This window comes from Lonchura striata, chromosome 3, assembly GCF_050655825.1.
Source record: "Lonchura striata isolate lonStrDom1 chromosome 3, ASM5065582v1, whole genome shotgun sequence".
NCBI lineage: Eukaryota > Metazoa > Chordata > Aves > Passeriformes > Estrildidae > Lonchura > Lonchura striata.
In genome coordinates this window covers 47,300,592-47,321,134 of record NC_140705.1, presented here as the reverse complement: position 1 = coordinate 47,321,134, position 20,543 = coordinate 47,300,592, and the positions used below count along the sequence as shown (strand labels likewise).

The 20,543-nt window shown below is 37.8% G+C and overlaps 1 protein-coding gene across 9 annotated transcripts in view; it reads left to right on the top strand.

Annotated features, from left to right (window-relative positions):
* HS3ST5 (heparan sulfate-glucosamine 3-sulfotransferase 5) overlaps positions 1 to 20,543 on the top strand; it is a 192,542-nt gene that overhangs the window by 83,706 nt on the left and 88,293 nt on the right. For 8 of the 9 annotated variants that reach the window (XM_077782266.2, XM_077782264.2, XM_021555514.4 and 5 more), the window contains one exon: positions 16,021 to 16,221. The exons of the other annotated variant lie outside the window; for it this stretch is intronic. The gene's annotated coding sequence lies outside the window, so the exon portion shown is untranslated. The remainder of the gene's footprint in view (positions 1 to 16,020; positions 16,222 to 20,543) is intronic. 9 annotated transcript variants of the gene reach the window in all.

The following is a 20,543-nucleotide window of genomic DNA, read 5'->3' as shown; positions in this document are numbered from 1 at the left end:
GAGTGATACAATAGAGACTTAAACTGAGTTCAAAATTATGCTATGGTGACATAAAATTTGTGGCAGAAATTATTGTAAAATTAATTTTAACACCCCAGCCTTTGCAGATATCAATTTCATTTTCTGTTTGGATTTCTGATCTCAATGCATTTTCCTAGATTCTTTTTTTTTTTGGTCATACCTTTTTCCCCCTCTTCCTCAGTGCTCACTCCCTTGTGGGTTCATTGCAGTTTATTTTTCATATGACTAAGCTTTGCACACATCTGTGCCCAGTGCAGGAGCTTCTGGGTATGGTTGTTGGCCAAAGACTGTACTCACACAGTTAAATCTTTGTCTCTAAACAGTTTTTCATCAGTGGGGAATGCTAAAGGTCTAAACTATCTTTTTCCCTGTTTAATCCTTGGAGCTTTGTATAATAATTATTTCACATATTCTTAAAATGGATGTCACAGATTTCAGTGTTATTGGGAGAACTCACAGCTACTAGTCAACTTTTAGAGTATTTTTTGTACAGAAACTAATTTACATACATGTACAGAAACAGTATAAATTTTTAGGAAGTGGTATTTTTTTTCTAGAAAGAGGTCAGAGATGCAAAACACCCAAAAAGTATACCTGTATCCATTCAGAATTGGCTTTCTATACTGTATTTATTGTTTTCTAAATATGCAGTAACACTTGCCAAGTATTGCATAAGAAAACATGAGGGATGCTAAAGACATGTCAAAACCATCTTTCACTGAGGTATTTTTTAAATTCATCTTTAAGCTCTAAGCTTAAAGCTTGGTAAGGCAGATCAGTTCAAGGAGGTGTCTTTTTCAGGAAATGGACTCCCTTGTTAGATGATTAACTGTCATCAGATTTTGAGGTCTTACACTTATCATGTTCCAAGCTCCATAGAAATTCTTTGAAGAATTAATCTTAATAACTTTTCAGATTGCATTGAAAACCTGTAATGTTGTCTTCTGTCTTTAAAATCCATTGGGTTGTGGATTCCTTTCTATGAATTTTTGATAAAGTGGTCCAGAACAAGGAAAATAAGTAGTTATTTTTCAAGTAATCTCATGAAATTTGTATTGGCTGTTTAAATGCTTGTTTTGTAAAGCTAACCAAGATCATGCAAAAACTGCCAGTAGATGCATGAATAAGAAATAATTTTTTCTTATATAGTATTTACTGCTGCAAAGCTTCTACACTTTTTATGAGACAATAGATCCCAGTTTATTCAAAAAAGAAAAATTAAAAAATGGAAAAAATCTCATTGCTTAGTTTCATCATTCAGTTCTGTCCCTAATGCGATTGTCATATTAGAAAAACTAAACATGCGAAGCTGAATGTTTCTAGCAGCTGGTCTTGGAATTGAGGTTTCCCTGGGGACAGTGGAGAAGAAATCCTTGGTGTCCTGCACACAGCTATAGATGCACCTGCTAAATCAGCTGTGCTCCCCTGCTCCAACAATCGTATGTCTGTGACACCACACAACTCTGTTCTGTGCCAGCCTCTTTGGAACCTCACCTCTGTCACAGCAGGTGATCTCCAACTGGATAATAATTAGCATTGACTTCATGATTCACAGAAGGCTGATCAATTATATTATGTCATTACTAAGAAACCCATTGCTTTTATAGATAGTTACAATACACCTGGACCTAATTGGTCCACTAATCCTAACACCATCACCACTGGCTAATTAAGAAACCACTCTTTGGTAAACAAATCTCCATAACACATTCCACATGTGCACAACAGGTGCAGCAAGTGAAGAAAAGAATTGTTTTTCATTCTTTTCTCTGATCTTCTCATAGCCTTTCCCAGGATGATGTCTGGAAAAGTTTTGTGCTGCTCTCTGTAGCCAGAGAGTTGCCGCCACACACCTCCTTTTTAAAATAAGTATAAATCAGTTTTGTGCTTGGTGCAGCCTGAGTGTTGGGCAAAGTAGAAGATTGTGTATGGGTACAGAGAATACCATTTGTCTGATTCATCTACACCAGTCACATTTCTCTTCACCATGGGAATCCTGATGTGCCATATCCCTGCAGCCTACCTATCCCACACAAAAGTGTCTTTCTTCTTCCTGATGGCAAAAACTGAAATCACTAGAATACCGTTTCCCTACTATTTATCCCCCTTCTGGAGATACAAAATTATGTTCTGAGAAAATAGCAAAAAGGTAGATAAAATGCAAGTCACCACCACCAAAAAAAAAAAAAATCTCTATATATAAACAGTTCAGTAGATAGTAACCTTTCAATCAATCAAAATGCTGGGGTAGTTTTAGTCTTGATATTTTCTCAAATATTCATAGCTACCTTAAAGAAAAAGAGAACAATTTTATTTCTTTTGAGGGCTTGTACAATAGAGCACTAGAATGTGAAAATTAGTTTTCTGTGTTGTGTAATATTATTCTGATAGGGGGGAAAAAAGATAAAAGAAGTTAAATGGTTTGGGGTTTCGTTTTGGGATTTTTTAAATCTATGATTCTCTAAAGAATGTCTTAAAAACTCTTGTATTACTTGTTACAGCAGTTTTTTATGATGATTCATAGCTGTGACAATTCAGCCTATTGATATCAAAACCACTTTGTGCAATTACTCTCTAGTCTTTTGTTCCACTGACAATATGCAAAACCATTCTTGTATCACTTGGGATGTTCCACTATTTGAAATTTCTAACTTGGGTCAACTGTTTAAACAATACATTTCATAAACCAACAAAGTTTAAAGATGTTTTCTGCTGTTCCAGGCATCAGTAGCATCAGGAATGACAGTGGTTTTGTAGGTTTAAGTTTAAAACAGTGATTTTACCAGCTGTTGGGGAAAACTGCAATTAAATTTCCTTTGTGTTTACATTCTGGATATGTTACAAAATTACTGTAATTATGTAGACTAGAACGTGATGATTATATGGTTGGATTTTTGCATTTCAAAACTATAAAGATATTATAATAACATTACACGTCTAAGTTGCTCTCATTGGAAAGTAAAGGGTACAAAGTTTCCTTCTGGCCTTAAATCAAGCTGTTTGCGGTATATTTCAGGTCAACCTGTACAGGTTTAACCACTGCAGTAAGCCCTCCAGAATAGCTTTGGAATAAATAAAAGGTATTCAATTTGCAAACAACCATTGAAACAGTGAAATGAAGGTGAATCTGTTTATCCAGCCTGGCAACAGCATCTCATTCAAGTCTTGTCCCCAGCTAGAATTTGTTTACTGAAAAATTCAAACAAGGACTCTCTTTGCAATATTGATCAAGAAAAAAATCATGTGAGCAAAATGGGTACGTTTTTAACTGTTGCCTGTATAGGTAAATTATTTTGCTTGCATGAATTACTTTTATACATTACTGTCATGGTTTGATGCTGGCATAATGCCCGTGCCCCCATGAAAATACACCTTCTCTAAATGAGTGCTGTGAGATGCAACCAGAAACAGAGCAGAGCAAGCTCGAGCTTAAAAATGAAGAAAAAAAAAACTTTATTAACCTACAACTATAATAAAAAACACACACAGAATTCAGAATGAAAACCTCCTAAAACATTCCTCCTCCCCCACCCAATTTCCAACAAAGCACATTGAGACAAAACTTGGACCCTCAATCAAGTTACCACCCCTCAAATAATCAATTCTCAGTCCATCAGGGGAGAGAAGAGTCTCTCTTGTACCATAGACCCACCAGGAAACACAGTTGTGACCTCTAGTGTTTCCATGTCACACATGGCACCGCCTGGAGAAAATCTGCCAGTGTCACACCCTCCTTTCCATGTCACACTGCTCTCACCACCGTGCATGGACTGAAATTTCTCATAGGGCTCCTTTAAGGATGCTTTGCCAAGGACCAAAGAATAACAGTTTCTCATTTTGGGAAAACAAACCCCCCATTTTCTCCTCCCCTGGGGTGAGGGTCTCGAGAAGAGAGATCTTCCTGAAGACCAAGGGCACCACCACACCCTCCTCAGCTTTCCTCTGTTCACTGCACTCCTGTCGCTCTCCTGGCATCGCTGCAGCAGGTCACTCTCTTGGTTCAAACCATTGCATCCCCCTAAGAAAGCAGTCTGTGTTGCAGGAGAAATTAGTTCAGTCTATGGCTATACAAGAAAAGTCTAGCCAAAAGCCACTTTATCATCTCCTCCCACCTAAGATTCTTTCCCCATCTTCTTCTGACATCTCAGGCTCCAGGCCATCTCTCTCTCCTCTTTCAGATCAAGGAGGATTAATGTTTCACAAACCTTTCATTGTCCAAGAAGGGGTTAAAAGTCTTGGGCTCCCAGGACAGCTGGAATCTTGACTGCCCAGAACTCCAACTCCCACAGCTGGGCACCTTCCCCCACGCCAGGCTTCACTTTCTCCTCTGCCAGTGTACTGCCAGCTCATGATATCAAATTTCCAGGTGCCTTCAGGCTCTCTCTCTCTCTCTCTCTCTCCCTCTCAGTGGGGGGAGATAAAGACATCTCAGATTTCCTCCACCCTTCCATCCAGCCCAGTTCCAGTCCCTTCACCCCCTGGACTACCTCTCCCAGGCCACATGGCTTCTCCTCCCATACCCAGCCTGTGGCAGTCTGAACTCTTCACTGACCAGAATAAAAGAGAGCATTCCCCTTGGAGTTCTCTGCATTTAACCCCTTGTATTCTGAGAGGCGTGTCCAATGGCTTCAGTGCTCACTCAGAGTGTCAGTATCAAATGTGACCACTGATTGGTTTGACGCCAACTTCCTGATAAAACTCACTTCCTTGTCAAACCAGGACAATTACTTTCTTAGATAACAAGAGTTTTGTATCTGTGACTATGGTGAAAGAATATTTTCAATGAAAGAACTTGATGACCCGACCATGATGTGGGTTCCAGTTCTGTTGAGGTGCAAGAATAAAATGGTTACTTTAAATAATCATAGCCCTGACTCTCATCTTTGATATATTCCCAGCTTCCAAACCAAACAAAGTGAGTACTTCTGACAAGTGGCAGGAAAGTACACTGAGTGCCTGGGGCTTTGCTCTCTTCTGTGGGGAGAATAAGTGTCCTACTTAAAACTGCTGCAACCTAAGGAGACTCACTGCATAACTTTTAAGTCCTAGATGGGGGATAGTATCAAATAAGTCATCCAACAAGGTTTTTTTGTGGGAGGAGGAGGTAGGAAATGGAATCCAAAAGGAAATTGCAGAAATGTGTATATTTGAAAGGGTTTGGGTTTTTCTTAATGGAACTCTTGTTTGAAACCTTTTCTCTTCTCTCTTATCAGCTTAGCTTTCCCTGAAACGTACACTCCGAAACTTAACTGGGAAAAATACAGTAAAGCTTCTTTACTAATGTCAAGATAATCTTTTAAACATAAAACCAGAGGATAACAGTATGAATGCTACCTCTAAAACTGGGTCACTCATCACTCTTCTTAAGAAAAGTTATATTTCCATTCTTCGCTTTATCAGAAAAAACATCGTACTCTGATAGGGCTAAAAAATACTTCTAAAACAGCAAGATATATTTTAAATTATTTTTATTATTCCGACCTATATTGTTTCTCAGAAGTTTTCTTCTTTAAAATTTTTTGAGATTACCCAACTAAACCCTTTTCTACGATATTTTCTTCCTAAATATTATACCTTTACTTGTATCTGGAGTCTTAAAACTACCTAACTGGTTTCCCAATTGCTTCCTTAGGTTTCCTAAGCAACTGAAAACTTTTCCAGAACACCTTCTGTGTTGCCCTTTCTTCATCTCTGTGACAGTGATTATCTAAATTTATACTAAGACTGAGACACAGTGGTGAATTTCTTATGCCCTCTTTGCACTTACGGTGTGGTTGGTTCTGGGTGAGGATGCTGAATGTATTTAATGATAATTCAGCACTACTGCTCCCCTGGAGAAAAGATAAATAAAGTTTGAAAGTGGGGGGGAGAAAAGGTATTTCTTAGGTGAATGAACCCAGAATTTTTCTTTTTTTGGTCAGACCTTCATTAGTAAAAATCAATGTATCATCATTGACTTCCATGGAGGTATGGCAAATGACATCAGCTCAAAGCCTATATGTAGTGATGATATTTGCATTTGTTGAAGCTTTGAACAAGATCTATAAAGCTTTCATATGTAACAGATTTGTTGCACTGGGAGTTGTTAAGACTTTCTCTTCGGAGTGTTTGGAATTTGTTGGTTTTCAGTCTTTTGACAGTGCTATGAGGTATCATATTTCTTATTTTGCTGGGATTTCCTGATTAGCAATGCTGAGCAGGAATTGTTTGAAATGCAGTGTGAATTGCTGCATCTCTGTCCATATTGCACATTTTAAAATTAATCTGTTTCATCAGAAATGTGTCTGTAGAAATTAAATGACCACAGCTGCTACACCTGGGTTCTTGAACCTGAAAGTTTGTCTATGCAAGTTCTCATTTGAGAGATATCATTCATTTGCATATGCATATTTGCAAATAGGATTACTCTTTTGACTTTCAGCAAAGCTAGTTTAAAAAGTTTTAAAATTTTCCCCAAAATAATAAGATACAATTTTGCAGATTTTTAATTTTTTTTCTTTAATTCTTTTTTTTTTTTTCTGGTTCTGTATAATTTTAAGCTTATTTGATGACAAATAATCATTGTCCATATGAATCACCACAGGACCTACAACTGATGGGCAAGTTCAGCTTCAGAAAAAGAGAAGTGGAGCTTATATGCATGCTGTGACAGCAATAAGCTCAAGGGCAAAGCCTTATGTCCTGGAAAAATGAGGGTTAGGTCCTTTGAACCATCTGTCTCACAGGTCTCCAGAGAAGAGTTTGAAGAAAGGAATAAGCACTTACTGGACATAGATCTTCTCAGATATTGATTTAAGAATTATTCTTTCTTTGTAGTCCTGAAAGTAGTCCTAAAAGGAATAAACTTGGTATATTAAACCCCTTCCTCAGACATGAATCAGTCCCTACCTGTACTGAAATGGAACCTGTTTAGGACATAGGGTAGAGAGCATGGCTGAAAATATGTTTGTATGTTTAATTCAGCTCTGCCTGGTGCCTTTTTCATTGCCTTGCTGCTGATCCCTTAAGAAAACCAGAGGTAGAAGTGGAGGATTTATGAACGTCAGAAGTCACTCCAGCCTGAGCGCAAGGAGATGTAAGGTGCTGAGCTGACAGCAGCATTTTCCTAGACCCACAAAACTCTTTCCATTTTCTGGCATCCAGCTGCCTTTGAGATCCATTTCAGTCTCTGATGCTGTATGAAGAGAGCATCTTAGGTTTCAGAGAATGGCCACTGATGAGCTTTTTGAGTCACATGCTGTGCCAGATCCACCCAATCTGCCACCTAACCACAGATATTATGCACAATTATGATGGGATTGCAAGACAGCAAGAGAGCTCACTCTCCATAAACAACTTTGAAAAGGTGGTGTTTTGCGATGAGTATTTTGTTTTGGGATTATTTCCAGTGTTGCCAGAGTTCTTTAAGCACAATATTTTGTTGCAGTTTTGTAAAGTCCAGAGTCAAGGGAGCACATAAGGACCTCCATTTTCATTGAGGAATGAATTAAAATAAACCTCAAATTATAGGAAATGTAAAACCTAGAATGCATGCCTTAATTGCACAGGAAAGATCACCATAAAAGAATAGAAAACAATGTCTCTGTCATCAGAGGAGGGGGGAAATACTCTATTTATATTTTAATTCTAAAGAGGTTTTTCAGCTGCAAAAGATTCTTGTGCTACAAGAGAAGCAACACAGCACTACTGGAACTTCTAAGAAAATTTTTAATCTGCATGTCTTTAAAGCTCAGGGGTTGAGTAGTACACATGTGGAGATAAATCAATACTCTTCATGTCCACCTTGTTATGTCAGGATGAAGAGTTAACAGAACCTCTGCTTAACTTTTTGAGCTCCATTTCCAAGCTCTCTATGCAAAGTATTCATATTAATGTTAGTGAAAGTCCCTACTGAGAAAGACTTAGGAGGTTGTTTTAAGTCGTCTTGGCTGCATCATGTAACTCATAGGTTCATAGATTAATTAGGAGATGTTAGGGCTGCAAACTAGTGCTGAAAGAGATGTATTGGCCAAGAAACAAGCTTTCTGTGCATCCACAGAAGCTCTGTCACTCTTCTCCACAGCCTGTTGAAATGTTATCACAACTAGCATTATTTCAATATGTTTACATATTGAGCAGTTTCTACTCATTTCAAGGTCTTGTGTTACTCTTACCACTCTGGTGTCTGAGCACCTTAAGGATGTACACCTAATTTCCAAAACTGATATGCAGGAGAAGTAAAGTTATTATTCACTATAGCTAATTGGCTTCTAAAAAGCCAATTTGTTTTTCAGATAGCACTAATTTTGATATGTTAAATAGAAATAGTGGAAGATATTCACCAATGTGAAAAGAAAGTTTCTGAAGCATTCATCTTCCTTTCTCAATGAAGCAGTTTCTATCACTTGCTTGCCTATCCTTGACAATCTTCATTTATCAAATGCCTCTTTTTTACTTGTTTCCCCAGCCATCCTATTTGCTTACCTGATGAAACTCCACAAGCCAAAGACAGCAATTCATGGAGATCTGTTCTAGAGGATCTGCTGGTGTCTTGCTAAAGCTGGCAAACACTTGAGAGTAGAAATAAATAACATGAGCTTATACTATATTCATTTCAATTGCTTTCTCAATTTTTAATGAAAGCTGTCTCCCTTTTTGTGAGGAAAGATCTTTTATCAGGCCTGATTATTTCTTAGCAGTATTGGATAAAGAATATTGTGACTACATGTAAAGCTGAACATCAGAGATCTTTTACTGGATTGATATTCTTCTCATTCTTCCAGATAATCACAAAAAGCAGCAGTTCACCTTAGAGCAGGCTGTAATTATATTTTTTCTTTTTTTTTCCTATGAGAAAAGATGGTATATTGAAACTGTCTGAACAATACTTTTTTTTTTTTTTTTTTTTTTTTGTGGTCTTAAGTAAGGTAAATATGACCATAGGGAGAAACTATCTTATCCCAGTAGACATGATGCTGATCTCTTTTGTGCCAAAGTAAATCAAGAATAATTTTACCAATGTCAGTACAGCCACATCAGTGCAATTCTAGTGGGAATATGGAATATGGCACAGTGTCTCTGTAAAGAATAATAGAAGATTGCAATGGGAATTGTTGTGCCTGTGTATCTCTGCAGGAAGTCCATGGAATTTGGTATTTTAGAAGGTGGAATAAAAGAAACTTTGAGTTTAAATTAATTGGGGCTGAGTTAATTAATCTGACGTGACAGGAGAACACTGTGAAACTAACCATGTCATCTGAGACCAGACTGAATATCTCTGCTCTGTAAAGAAAAAAACCATATTTCAAATCTGCTGTTAATATGATAATGGTTGACAGGGTTTGGGCAGGATGGGGACTGACATAAAAGCAAATTGGAATTAAAGACTGCTGCTCTATCTCAAATGCGGCTGTTACATGGTTCAGAGCAACTCCATGTGTGTTTATGATGGAAACCAGGAAACAGCAAGATAATTTTGTTTGCACAGGAAGGTTTTTGGATTCTTTGTGGCTGACAGTGTCTTCACTTAAAGTACAAAACCAATTTCTGAAAAAGTGGCCATTTACTCTGCTTAAACAAGTGACTGGGTAGAGATAGGCTGCTTTTTTAGTCTGTTCTGACTGATACACAATGAATCCATACCCAGAGTGCTGCCTCGTGCACCTGGCAGCTGTGCCTCTGCATGCCCGTGGAAAACTCCCGTTCCCCACCAGCTGCAGGCGTCACATGAGGCTGCTGCTGCTGCTGCAGCAGGAGAGAGAGGGGTCCAGAAGCAAGGTACTGAGATCAAAGGATGCTGCCTCTCAGGAGGGCGTTGAGTCAGATACCAGGAGGTTCAGTGGAGCATTTTACATTGCCTGCCTGGAAATATACTAAAGCCCTGCACATTGAGATGTGAAGCTCCTATAAACGCAGATTAAATAAATAAGATGTCCAGTCAGAGAAATTAGAACTGAAAAGTATTAATTAATCTAATTTATATGCTTATCAGTTTTGGGAGTGAAAGTGATCAAAGGGAGATATTGAACTGATTTCACAATTGGCCTGTATTTCATTTCCAAAAGAGCTTACTTTAATGGGCAAACGTACTAAAAAGCTAAATAATAGTGATATTTTCATTCAGATTATATTTACTGCTCTCTACAATCTGTGCATCTTTGTAAATCAGCTCAGGTCTGTAAAGTTACATTTGCGTGGGACTGTACTTCCTCTGGAAAGCTGATGAGGCTGAGACTCTTTGGGTCTTGTGCATAAAATCTGATTTGGGATTCAGAGTACTGCTGTGTAGATTTCACTCAGAAATATAAGCTCTTTCTTCTGAGCAATGCCTAGCCTTTTTGTGGGAAGCAGCGTTTGATCTGTCAGGGGAGCCAGGACTTCTGCTCAGCAGAGTCACCTTGGGGGGACAAGAGGCCTCAGGGTGCCTCAGGTCCAACTTCTCACTGCAAACAGGCCAGTCACACAGCAAATACCCCAATGCCATCCCTGTGCTTCTCATCCTCCCACTGTGGACCCTTGAGGAGAGTCTTTTTGGAAGTGTTTCCATCTACTCCATGCCCTCCTCTCAGGTGGCTGCAGACCAAGTCTCTTCCTTTCCCAGGCTGAACAAACCCAGTTCCCTCATCTCCCTCCCTTGTATCTCATAGGCTGCAATAATGGGTATTCCTGTGAGTTTTCTTGCCTTTGTTTAAAAATGTGGATAACTGCAATATTTGGAAGCTGCAGTTGAGAGGGCAGGAAACAAGACCAAAAGTATAGCTATCCTCCCACTGACTAACACTAAAATAAAGAAAAGCTTGCCTTTGAACTCATGGAATAGGAAAGACAGTACCCATGATATAGGAGAAAAAAATCCTTTATTATGGTTTTTCAGCTTTTCACTTACAGATTGTATCAGACATTGCATGGTAACATGTAGTAAGCAGCTGTAAAGAGATGAAGCAGCTGATACATACACAGATGTGGAAGGTAAAAAAATTCATAGCAGTTATCATAAGATATGCTGATTTTACCTACTTCCTTTGGCCCCAAAATAATTTGTGTTATGAATACATGTATCTAAATATATTTGAACAAAAAAATACATATATTATGCGAAATAAATTCATAACAAATGTCTTCTTTTTAGATATGGGTACCTTAACTGCATTCATAAAATCTTTGGACAGGGTTGTCAGTTTGTAATGTGCTGATGAGCATGTGTGAGTCCCACTGGCCCTTGTCATTTTCTCACTGTCACACAAAGCTGTTGAGGGTCACTATGTGCTGTAGCCTTCCCTTCCCAATGAGCACAGTATACCCCTGCTGCCAGGGCTGTGATATGAGTGCTGTCATAGCCCCATCCTCTCCTTGTACCCTTTTGCACTGTGCCTCCTGTAAGTGTGATGAAAGGCATCTCTCTGCACCCAGGCAGGGATGCTGGGCCACTGGCTGTTCCTTTTTCTGACTCTCAGATAAAACAGGTTTTCTGCCAAGAAAATTCACATTGGCCTTGCCTCTGCAAGGAGGTCTCTCCCCACGTGGAAATTCATTATTTATTTCCTCCAGGAACAAGTGATTTCCTCATAAAGTTGACCTATTTCTGTAGATCATGTGACAGTTTCCACTGCTGTAGCTGTCTGTACAGTTGTGCTAATGTGCTGGATTTAAATCAGTAAAGCAGCTACTCTTGTCACAGGTAGCAATTTGTATTGAATAATTGTAGCAGAGCTCAAGCACAAGAACCCACGTAAAGTGTGTATTGTACATATTTATTGTACATATGAAATATAGTGAGTTATAGGAAAATACATGCACTTTTGTGGTACTTTGAACTGTACTCAGGTATAAATGGGATTTTGTGTGCTGTGCATACCCCTGTTTTAGGGTACTTTGAGACTATTTGTTCATTATTATTTTATACTTGTTTTTCTTATGAAATATTTATTGCAACATGGACTTGTTATTTAAGACTACTGCCTCAAGAGATTTACTGCACATTTCACACCTTTTTTTAATGTAATTTTAGTCTGATAATTTTTTGACTTGTTATAAATTTCTCAGTGTAGACTCACTGCACTAGGTTACACCATAGTAACACATTACTCAGTGTGGAATGCTGATCTTACCTTTTGCCTGACAGTTAAATAGAGGAAAAAGAGGAGATTTGTGCTTATTTTGAAATGTGGACACACTAGCACAGTGTTTGCCAACTTTTATTTTCTTGATGCAGATTTTCTCAGCCATGTTTTATCACACTGAAACTTGGCTTCAAAAGGAAAAACATATATTTTTAAAAATGCAGGTTGCTAGTATTCACCTTTTCAGTGGCAAACCATTGAGCTGCTTGAAATTCATTCTATCATGCAACCAAAAGTGGAACTAGATTGGAACTGAAAAGCTGATGACAAACACAGTGGTATGGTGGCCACTGAGACTTGCCATGGCTTTACACATCTTTAAAACATTTTGAATAACAGCTGAAAAGGTAATATGTGGCATGTCAAAATTTGCAAGAATGGAGGGTTGTTTCCTTGAGGGCAACTATGCTTCATATTCATGCAGCAGGTGGAAAAAGCAATCTGTAGAAATTCCTCCCAGACTCCATCAAGAGCTCCTGGACTATGTACGATCATCTCTGAAGGACTGTGCTGGAGGGCTTCCCAACACTACTGCCCCAAGGCTGTCTGTCAGAAAGATTTATCCCCAAGACTCATACATTAGAAGCTCTGGCCTTTTAAAAGTTGGGGCAGTCTGATTATCAAGGTTGAACAGATGCCATAGGCTCAGATATTTGGCGGTTTTCTGAAAATTATTTTTATGGAGCAGAGGGAAGTCAGGGGAAGCCTGAAAATGAAAATATATGCAAGTGATTGATCATTGATTTTATTTTCTTTTTCTTTTTCCTCAGTCACACAATTATGACTGTCTGTATCTATTATAATGGCACTCTTGCAAATTCATTATTTTTGTAGGGAGTAACTCTGATGATGATTTGAACCTTCCAGAGTAGCCTTGACACTTTGAGAGCTAATGCCTTCTGTCTGACTCTGTAGAAGTGTTAAGTGATTCAGCTCTCATGGTTTAATCTAACTCATTTTATTTTTCATTGAAATGGACACGGTGTTGGCACTGTGATGACCAAATTTTGTGTATGATTTGAGGAAGAGTAATTTTCATGTGTATAAAGAGAAGGTCACTTACAATGTCCAAGTGTTTAGCTGTTTGCTATTTTCTAGACTAGAAAAAAGTTTTGAAAACCAAATCAAAATAAAATAATTGAAAATTTCTTTTAAATTTCTTCCTTTATCAGGAGACTCTTCTCTTGTCATCTGTTTTTATAATATTTCTTGCAGGATGTAATTTTTCAAAAATCCCCTGCAGCTAACAGATTCAGAAAAGGAAATATGTAAACCAACTCAAGTCCATTATTTAAAATATACAAACATCATCTTCAGCAAGTCTTATTTTGGCATGGAAAAAGACTCTTAGGTTGAGTGGATAAACATTGAAAATAGATAGTCACTAAACAAGATGCTCTGTGTTCACATTAGCACAAACAGAAACAGGTGGATTAAAAATCAAATCAGAAAAAAATAATTATTACCCCATTTAATTTTATTTTTTACCTCATATGTATTCATTTAAACTGTTTACAATAAATAAACTGATTATATTTGTGATCATTTATATAAAACTACATAAATTGATGTTCACACATATTCCACATTGAATTGTGGCTTTTTTTGGTAGAGCTGTCATTCCTGAAATTTATTGTATATAATTAATAAGTCTTCATCAAATAATGGAAGATAAATTCCATTTATGTTTGAAAACAATCTATTCCTTGTAGAATATAAACAGTATCCATTTTATAAATAAATCTACATACTGTCAACACATTATTGACTAGTCTCCTCAAGCCTGATGGTAAAACAGTCCTTTCTGCAAATACAGAATGCCTGTAAAATGATAGGATTTTAACAATATTATTCTCAGGGACCTTGACTACTGCCATGGAAAGATTTAAGAAATTTAATTCATGCAATATACCTTGGAAAGAGGGAAAATATTTATACGCAGCTTTTCTCCAGAAACGTTTTCAGATCTCCCTTCTTTTCTCTGGAACCTCAGAGGTGGTGATGATTGCCATGGCACAGCCCTTAGAATGCATTTTATTTTCCTTGTGAACAACTCAACTGAAAATCCTGTAACTCAGAGCAGGATATGTATTCATGATACATTAGGAACCCTTGAGAGCTTTCTCTTAAGGGATTTATCACCTTTGCTTCCCTCACTGTCTCTGTTGCACATAGGAGTGATAACAAGCAGTGTTTGGATCTAATGCTGCAATCTATATCTCTAAATATCACTTGCATCAAAGAATCAGACCATTATGATTTTCAAAGTCTCATTCACACAACTGAGACAAGTTCATTGTCTTCTTCATGTGACTATTAATATCCCCCCAGTGGGAGCTTACAGCTTTACAGAGGCATTTTCTAGTGTTTGTTTGTTTGCTTGCTTTCCTGAGCCAACTTATTAGCTCTCAAAGATACTGTACATGATACTGGCATGATTTCTCAGAGCAGTAGTTGAGATGTTTTATTAGTTATTTCAGCTGAACATTTACTCTCTGAAACTGAGCTATCAAAAGAGGGCTTTTGGGACACTATCAATTCACTCTAATGTATGAGCTCGAATTATTGTATCATTATAATATGCTGCTTGGTGTCTTTTGCCATTGATTTGCCTGCATTTTTTAAATTGTTCAATCAGAAGCCATTTATCCAATAAATTATTAATGAATAAATGTTTGTGATGGAAAAACACCATACTCAGCATTGCAAATCATGTATCCTACCAGCAACAGCAGTCAGAAGTAAACTGCTCTTGAGCCAAGTAAGTGGTTTAAGTAATGTAGATGGAAATTATATGTTGAAACAAACACTTCATGGCAAAGAAAGGATGGCTGCTATTCTCCTAGGCTTTTACAAGATTCTTGTACATTTATACATTCTTTCATAGGTGCAAAATTTAGTTTCAAGTGTGCAAAGACATCTGCACTTTTTAGACTCCAACCAACCTGAGCAAAGGTGCTCAGACTGGTCATTCTTTGCAATATTTTTGTAGAAGCCTTTTAATTTAATGTTGATCCTCTACCCACAAGTATTTTTCCCAGCTAACAGAATAATTGCATAGTTAATGTCTTTTGGCAGGTCACATTGACATTGATGATTTTGAGGGCTTAACTGTATTCCAAATTCCTTGGGACTTGATTTACTTTGAATGAAAGTAGATATGTTCATGCCTGAAGCTAGAAATTGTAGTACGGGATTTGCAATTAAATACCATATTCACATTTGTCTCTGTGACCCATGTCTTCAACATGGAGGCATAGTTTGATTATTAAAAAAAACCTAAAAACCACAGAAATAATAAAAATATAAGATAACCTAAACAATTCTCACTAAATCCTGTTACCATTTTCTCCAGAATGCTTGGCATTGTTCTCAGTATAAAAGTAGTTTATCCAGTGATTTACAAAATAACTGTAAAATACATTTCTGGCCAATGTCAAGGACGAAATGTAGCAGAGTAGCATGAGCAATATATTACCTCTTTCCAGAAAATATCTAACATTCCTTTTCTTGTAACCCACTTAAAGTAAATGTAGTTAGCCATTTTCTGTCATTAGGTATGACTTTTGTTTGGGACTTAGTATTATGAAATGCATTTGCTGTAATTTTCCTTCCCCCTTCCCCTTCCTCTCTAACCTGTGCTCCAGATTCCAGGCTGCCAATGTTTACAAGATACTGACACGGTACTTCCAGAAACATGAGCTGACATGCACTACCTCTGGGGCCCTACTGCAAAAAAAACTTCTTTTCATTCTTAATCAGGGAAACTGAGGTTTTGGGTTCTTTCAGTTCTTTGGTTTGGCTTGTTGGGTTAGTTTTTTGTTTTGGTTTGGTTTTTTGTGTTGCTTTTTTTTTTTTTTTTCCTTCAAAAATGCAGCAAGAGTCTTCTCTTTTTGTACAGGCTCAGAGAGTTGTACACCATTTCAGCAGAGATGTCTGATCTTTCCATCTGCATACCTGGAGGTGCTTTATTCCTGGAATGGTCTTGTCAGTAACCACTAAAGACTTCTTGGGGCCAGAACAGATGAGTTAAATCCTTCTGGAATGTTCTTCATCAGACGTAGATGTACTGGACTTTCTGGATGTGCCTAAGGACACAAAGGTTAGTGTCTTCCTTAAAAGCCTCAGGTTTCAGGACTGTTTCATTTCATCTTTAGCACCAGGAACTGTGTTTCAGTTTGTTGCTTGAACAGGGACACAGATGAATAAAATGGTGATTAACACAACATATATACAGCTGAGATCATGCTTTTAACTGCCTCGTAATAAATGTTCTTAGTGAGCTCAGGCAACCTAAAGGCTTCTAAATGACTAGCTGGCCACCAAGAGAAGGCTCTCCCCATGCTCTAAGCTTGATTGCTATTAACCACTTTTGTGGAATTTCTTCTAGACTTGCTTTTAGTGCATTTCAATCACTCTCACTTGATTTACAACCGTTAAAAAGGAGACAATATTCTATTTTGTTCTTTACAGTCAATGAGGATCAGAGTCTTTGTTCAACTGCGTGCTTGCTTGTTCTAGATGGTATGTAGGCTTCAGGGGAATGCCAAAGACACTCATAGCCTGTAGGAAAAAATTAATTTATTTTTAATGGCAGCTATTCATATTCTGGAATCTGTAAGATTTTGATAAAATGTTTTTTCTACCCTTTGGTTTCTCTTAAAACATTATGTAATCTGCTGATATTATTCTGACACTACATTACCACCTCCGGAAATCAACTTTGACCAGAACAATTCACTGACATAATTTTTCTATGGTATGATTGAAAACATAGAATAAATAATTTTGTAAGCAGATACATGCTCAGAAAGGTGGTAGAATGTGTGTGGGCATATGGGCTCATCAAGTCATGTCTCAGACACATAACTGACAAGTAAAGTAGCAAGATCATAAAGATACATCAGGATTTTCAGCACGAATCATAACATTATAAAAAACCACTATGTTTATAATGATGTGGATCATGCTATGAGCAGTAGAGAAGAAAAGTGAACAATCATGTAACCTTGATTTTATTCTATGATTGCCATCTGTTTTTCATTTTTTGCAGAATATTCTTCAGGATTAATGCTCTATCTGGGTTTGGGGGAAGAGGAGGAAAAATTATTTTCAGTTTCATTCTGCCGGCTTCATATTCTCTCATATGAACATTGAAAAAAAAACCCTACTTTTAGAGAAGCTACTTTTTTCTTATTAAACATGTCCTATTAAATCTATAAAAATCTATTAAAATAATTTAAGGAAACCTTTTGGCTAAAGCAGACAGAGCTCAAATTTGATGCAATTAAACTATATGAATTGAGTTCTTTTTTTCTTATTTTTGTGGAGGGATTCTAGTGTTATCGTCTGAATAATAGCTTTCTAACCAATCTTCTTCTGTCTGCTACTCTAGCTAGCATTTGAGTTTGTATTCTAAACACCAACTCCCAGTATAAAATAAACAAAAGATAAATATCATCTCTCATCAAAAAGAAGTTTGCCCATTGGCACCAAATAGTTACTCCAGACAGGAGGAGGAAAACAAAAAAACAAACAAAAAACCCCCAAAAAAACCCCAAAAAACAAATACAGTTTTATTTTATCTAAGTTCTATTGAAGTTATAGAGAATCTTTGTAATAGACTTCAGTAGGAACAAGAACATGAATATAAAAATATAGACTCCATTTAAAAGCAGAAGGTTAGAGGAGTTGCAAGATTATACAAAGTTTGCTGTGTGGAGAGCTGTGTTAGTTCTGTGAGGTGCCTAAATATTTTCCAAGAAAGTAAAATTGATATAAGAGGATATGTTGTAGCTTTAATATGTGGACTTTTTAAATAATATTACATCTTTTATACCAGTGTGTGTGTGTATATTATAAAGTGAATTAATATCTCAGTTGCAGAGTTAAAATGCCAAATGTGTTGTAAACTCCATCTTCCTGCACTGTGAGTATGTTTTGCTTGGGAGGTTTGTGTAATATGTCTGTGTGTGACTGATAAATAAACATAAAGGATAGGATTATGGGTTTGGCCAGCTCAGCATAGTTGTTGATAGAACCTTGCTGTTTTAGGACAGATAATGCTGAAAGATAGAATTGTAGAATGGTTTAGGATGGAAGGGGTCTTACAGATCATCTAGTTACAAGCTGTCTGCTATGGGTAGGGACACCAGCCTGGCCTTGAATATATCCAGGGCATCCACAACTTCTCTGGGCAACTTCTGCCACTATTTCACCACTCTGCATAAAGAATTTCTTCCCAACGTCTAATCTAAACCTATCCTCTTCCAGGTTAAAGCCATTGCCCTTGTCCTGTCACTATCTGCCAATATAAAAAGTCCCTCTTCCTCCTTTTTATAAACCCTCTTAAGGTACTGGAAAACTGCTATAAAAGCCCTCTCTTCTTGAGGCTGAACAACACAAGTTCTTTTAGCCTCCATCCCTGTAATCACCTTTGTGGCTCTCCTCTGGACCTACTCCAACAGATCCATATCTTTCTTATGCTGAGCTCTGTGGACCTGGATGCACCACTCAGGTGGGGCCTCACAAGAGCAGTGCTGAGGAGGAGAACCACCTCCCTCGACCGGCTGGCCATTTCTCTTTTGAAGCAGGCACGGGATGTGTTTGGCCTTCTGGGCAGTGAGAGCACACTGTTGGCTCATGTCCAGTTTTTCCTCCATGAGAGTCCCCAAGTGCTTCTCCACAGGGCCGCTCTCAAGGAGTTTGTCTCCCAGTACTCATATCCAGAATTGCCCCAATTTGGGTGCAACTTGCACTTGGACTTGTTGCACTTCATGAGGTTAAGTATCCTCCACATCTTTCACTTTGCTTACAGTATTGCTACTAAAGCCTACATTCATTAATACCAATACATACATTTGGATGCAAAATGGTGTAAAAAAATGTGCTTTATTTTTCATTTCTGTGGATGTCATGGTTAATGCTTCAAAAGATATTACAAACATTATTTCATAGATTGGAGAACAAACTGTCTTTGACAGATAATAGACATGTTCGTTTGAACAGTGCAAATCAAAATTAATAAGCTAAATTATCTGACTGGCTGTAAAACCAGTGGAGTGCCACCTGTCCAAATTTTCCATGGTTAATTTTGGTTACTGAATTTTATCAAACATGTGCAGGCCATGTGATTTATACACAAGACCCACAAAAGCTTAGATAGCAAAAGGAAGAAATTACCCTGATGTAAGTGAATAAATTATGTTTATACTGAATTGAGTATCTATATTGCATTTAATGAGAGGGGGAAAAAAAAAAAGGCTTGTGAACTGGGAACATTTGGCATAACCTGAGATTTAAAACTAATCCTGGAGATTTTGTGCTAAGCCTACAACATACAGACTATATTCTGGAGGCTACAACTTCCTCCCAGAAGTTGGGAGGAGAGTCCCCTGACACAGAAAAAACTGAATTCTGTCCTTCCATGTCCTAGGAGGTTGAACTAATGTGTGGAAACAAAAATATCTCCTGTGAAATATATTTTTTGAAGAAAAACCCAGAAGTGATCTATCCACCATTTCAGAAGTTGGTCAGAGCTGTGAATCCTAATCTAAAGCAACAAGACTGAAACTTAGCAGAAGGTCCCTAAAGATCCAGAAAAACATTGTGTTTAAGATATGTCTGTACCCTTGTCATCACCTTTGCATGTCTCGTTGGTCCCCCTGAGGACCACCTTTCACATGAGATTGACCTCATCTTCCTCTTAGCCACTACTTCTTATGAGAAAGCATAAAGCTACATACATCTATCCATAACAGCAAAACAGGGCTTAGGCATCAGTTTGATCGCTGGCTCCTGCTCATCCATCCATCCCATTCACGTATTTCCTTGGTCTTGCCCAACACTCCATTCACTGCACGGTCGGTTTCAGGGAGGAGGTAGGGAAGGAACAGTTTCCAAGAAGCAGCTAATACAGACACCTTTTTTGGGGGTGAAGAGACAGGGTCACCCACTCTCTGGGCAAGAGGATTAGTCCTGGTTTGTTCAACTTAGAAACGCACACATGGCCAAGTATTGCAAAGCCCAGGCTCCCATTGACTACGGTGGGAGCACAGACATCTTTTCTTGTAAATGTTTACACAGGTCACCATTTAAAGGACAAACAATCTGAGGAGGATAAGCTGAGACACCTCCTCTTCCATTCCAACTCTTAGCAAGGATGTAATAAAAAGTATTTGCAGTATTTAGTGCTTTCATGTGGTAGAAAATGATTGCTCAAACAGGTACAGTGCCCTCTAATCCTTATCCCCAGGGCCTTTTTCTTTTTTTTTTTTTTTCCTATCATGTCATTTCTGGCTTTAATGAGATAAAGAACTCACATGAATGAAGTTATGCTTACCATGCTACTCTTGTGGCAGAAGTCTATCCCCTGTGTCTTCTTGTAAACTCATGGTGTTTTGCTCTCCTTTGTGTAGTCTTTTC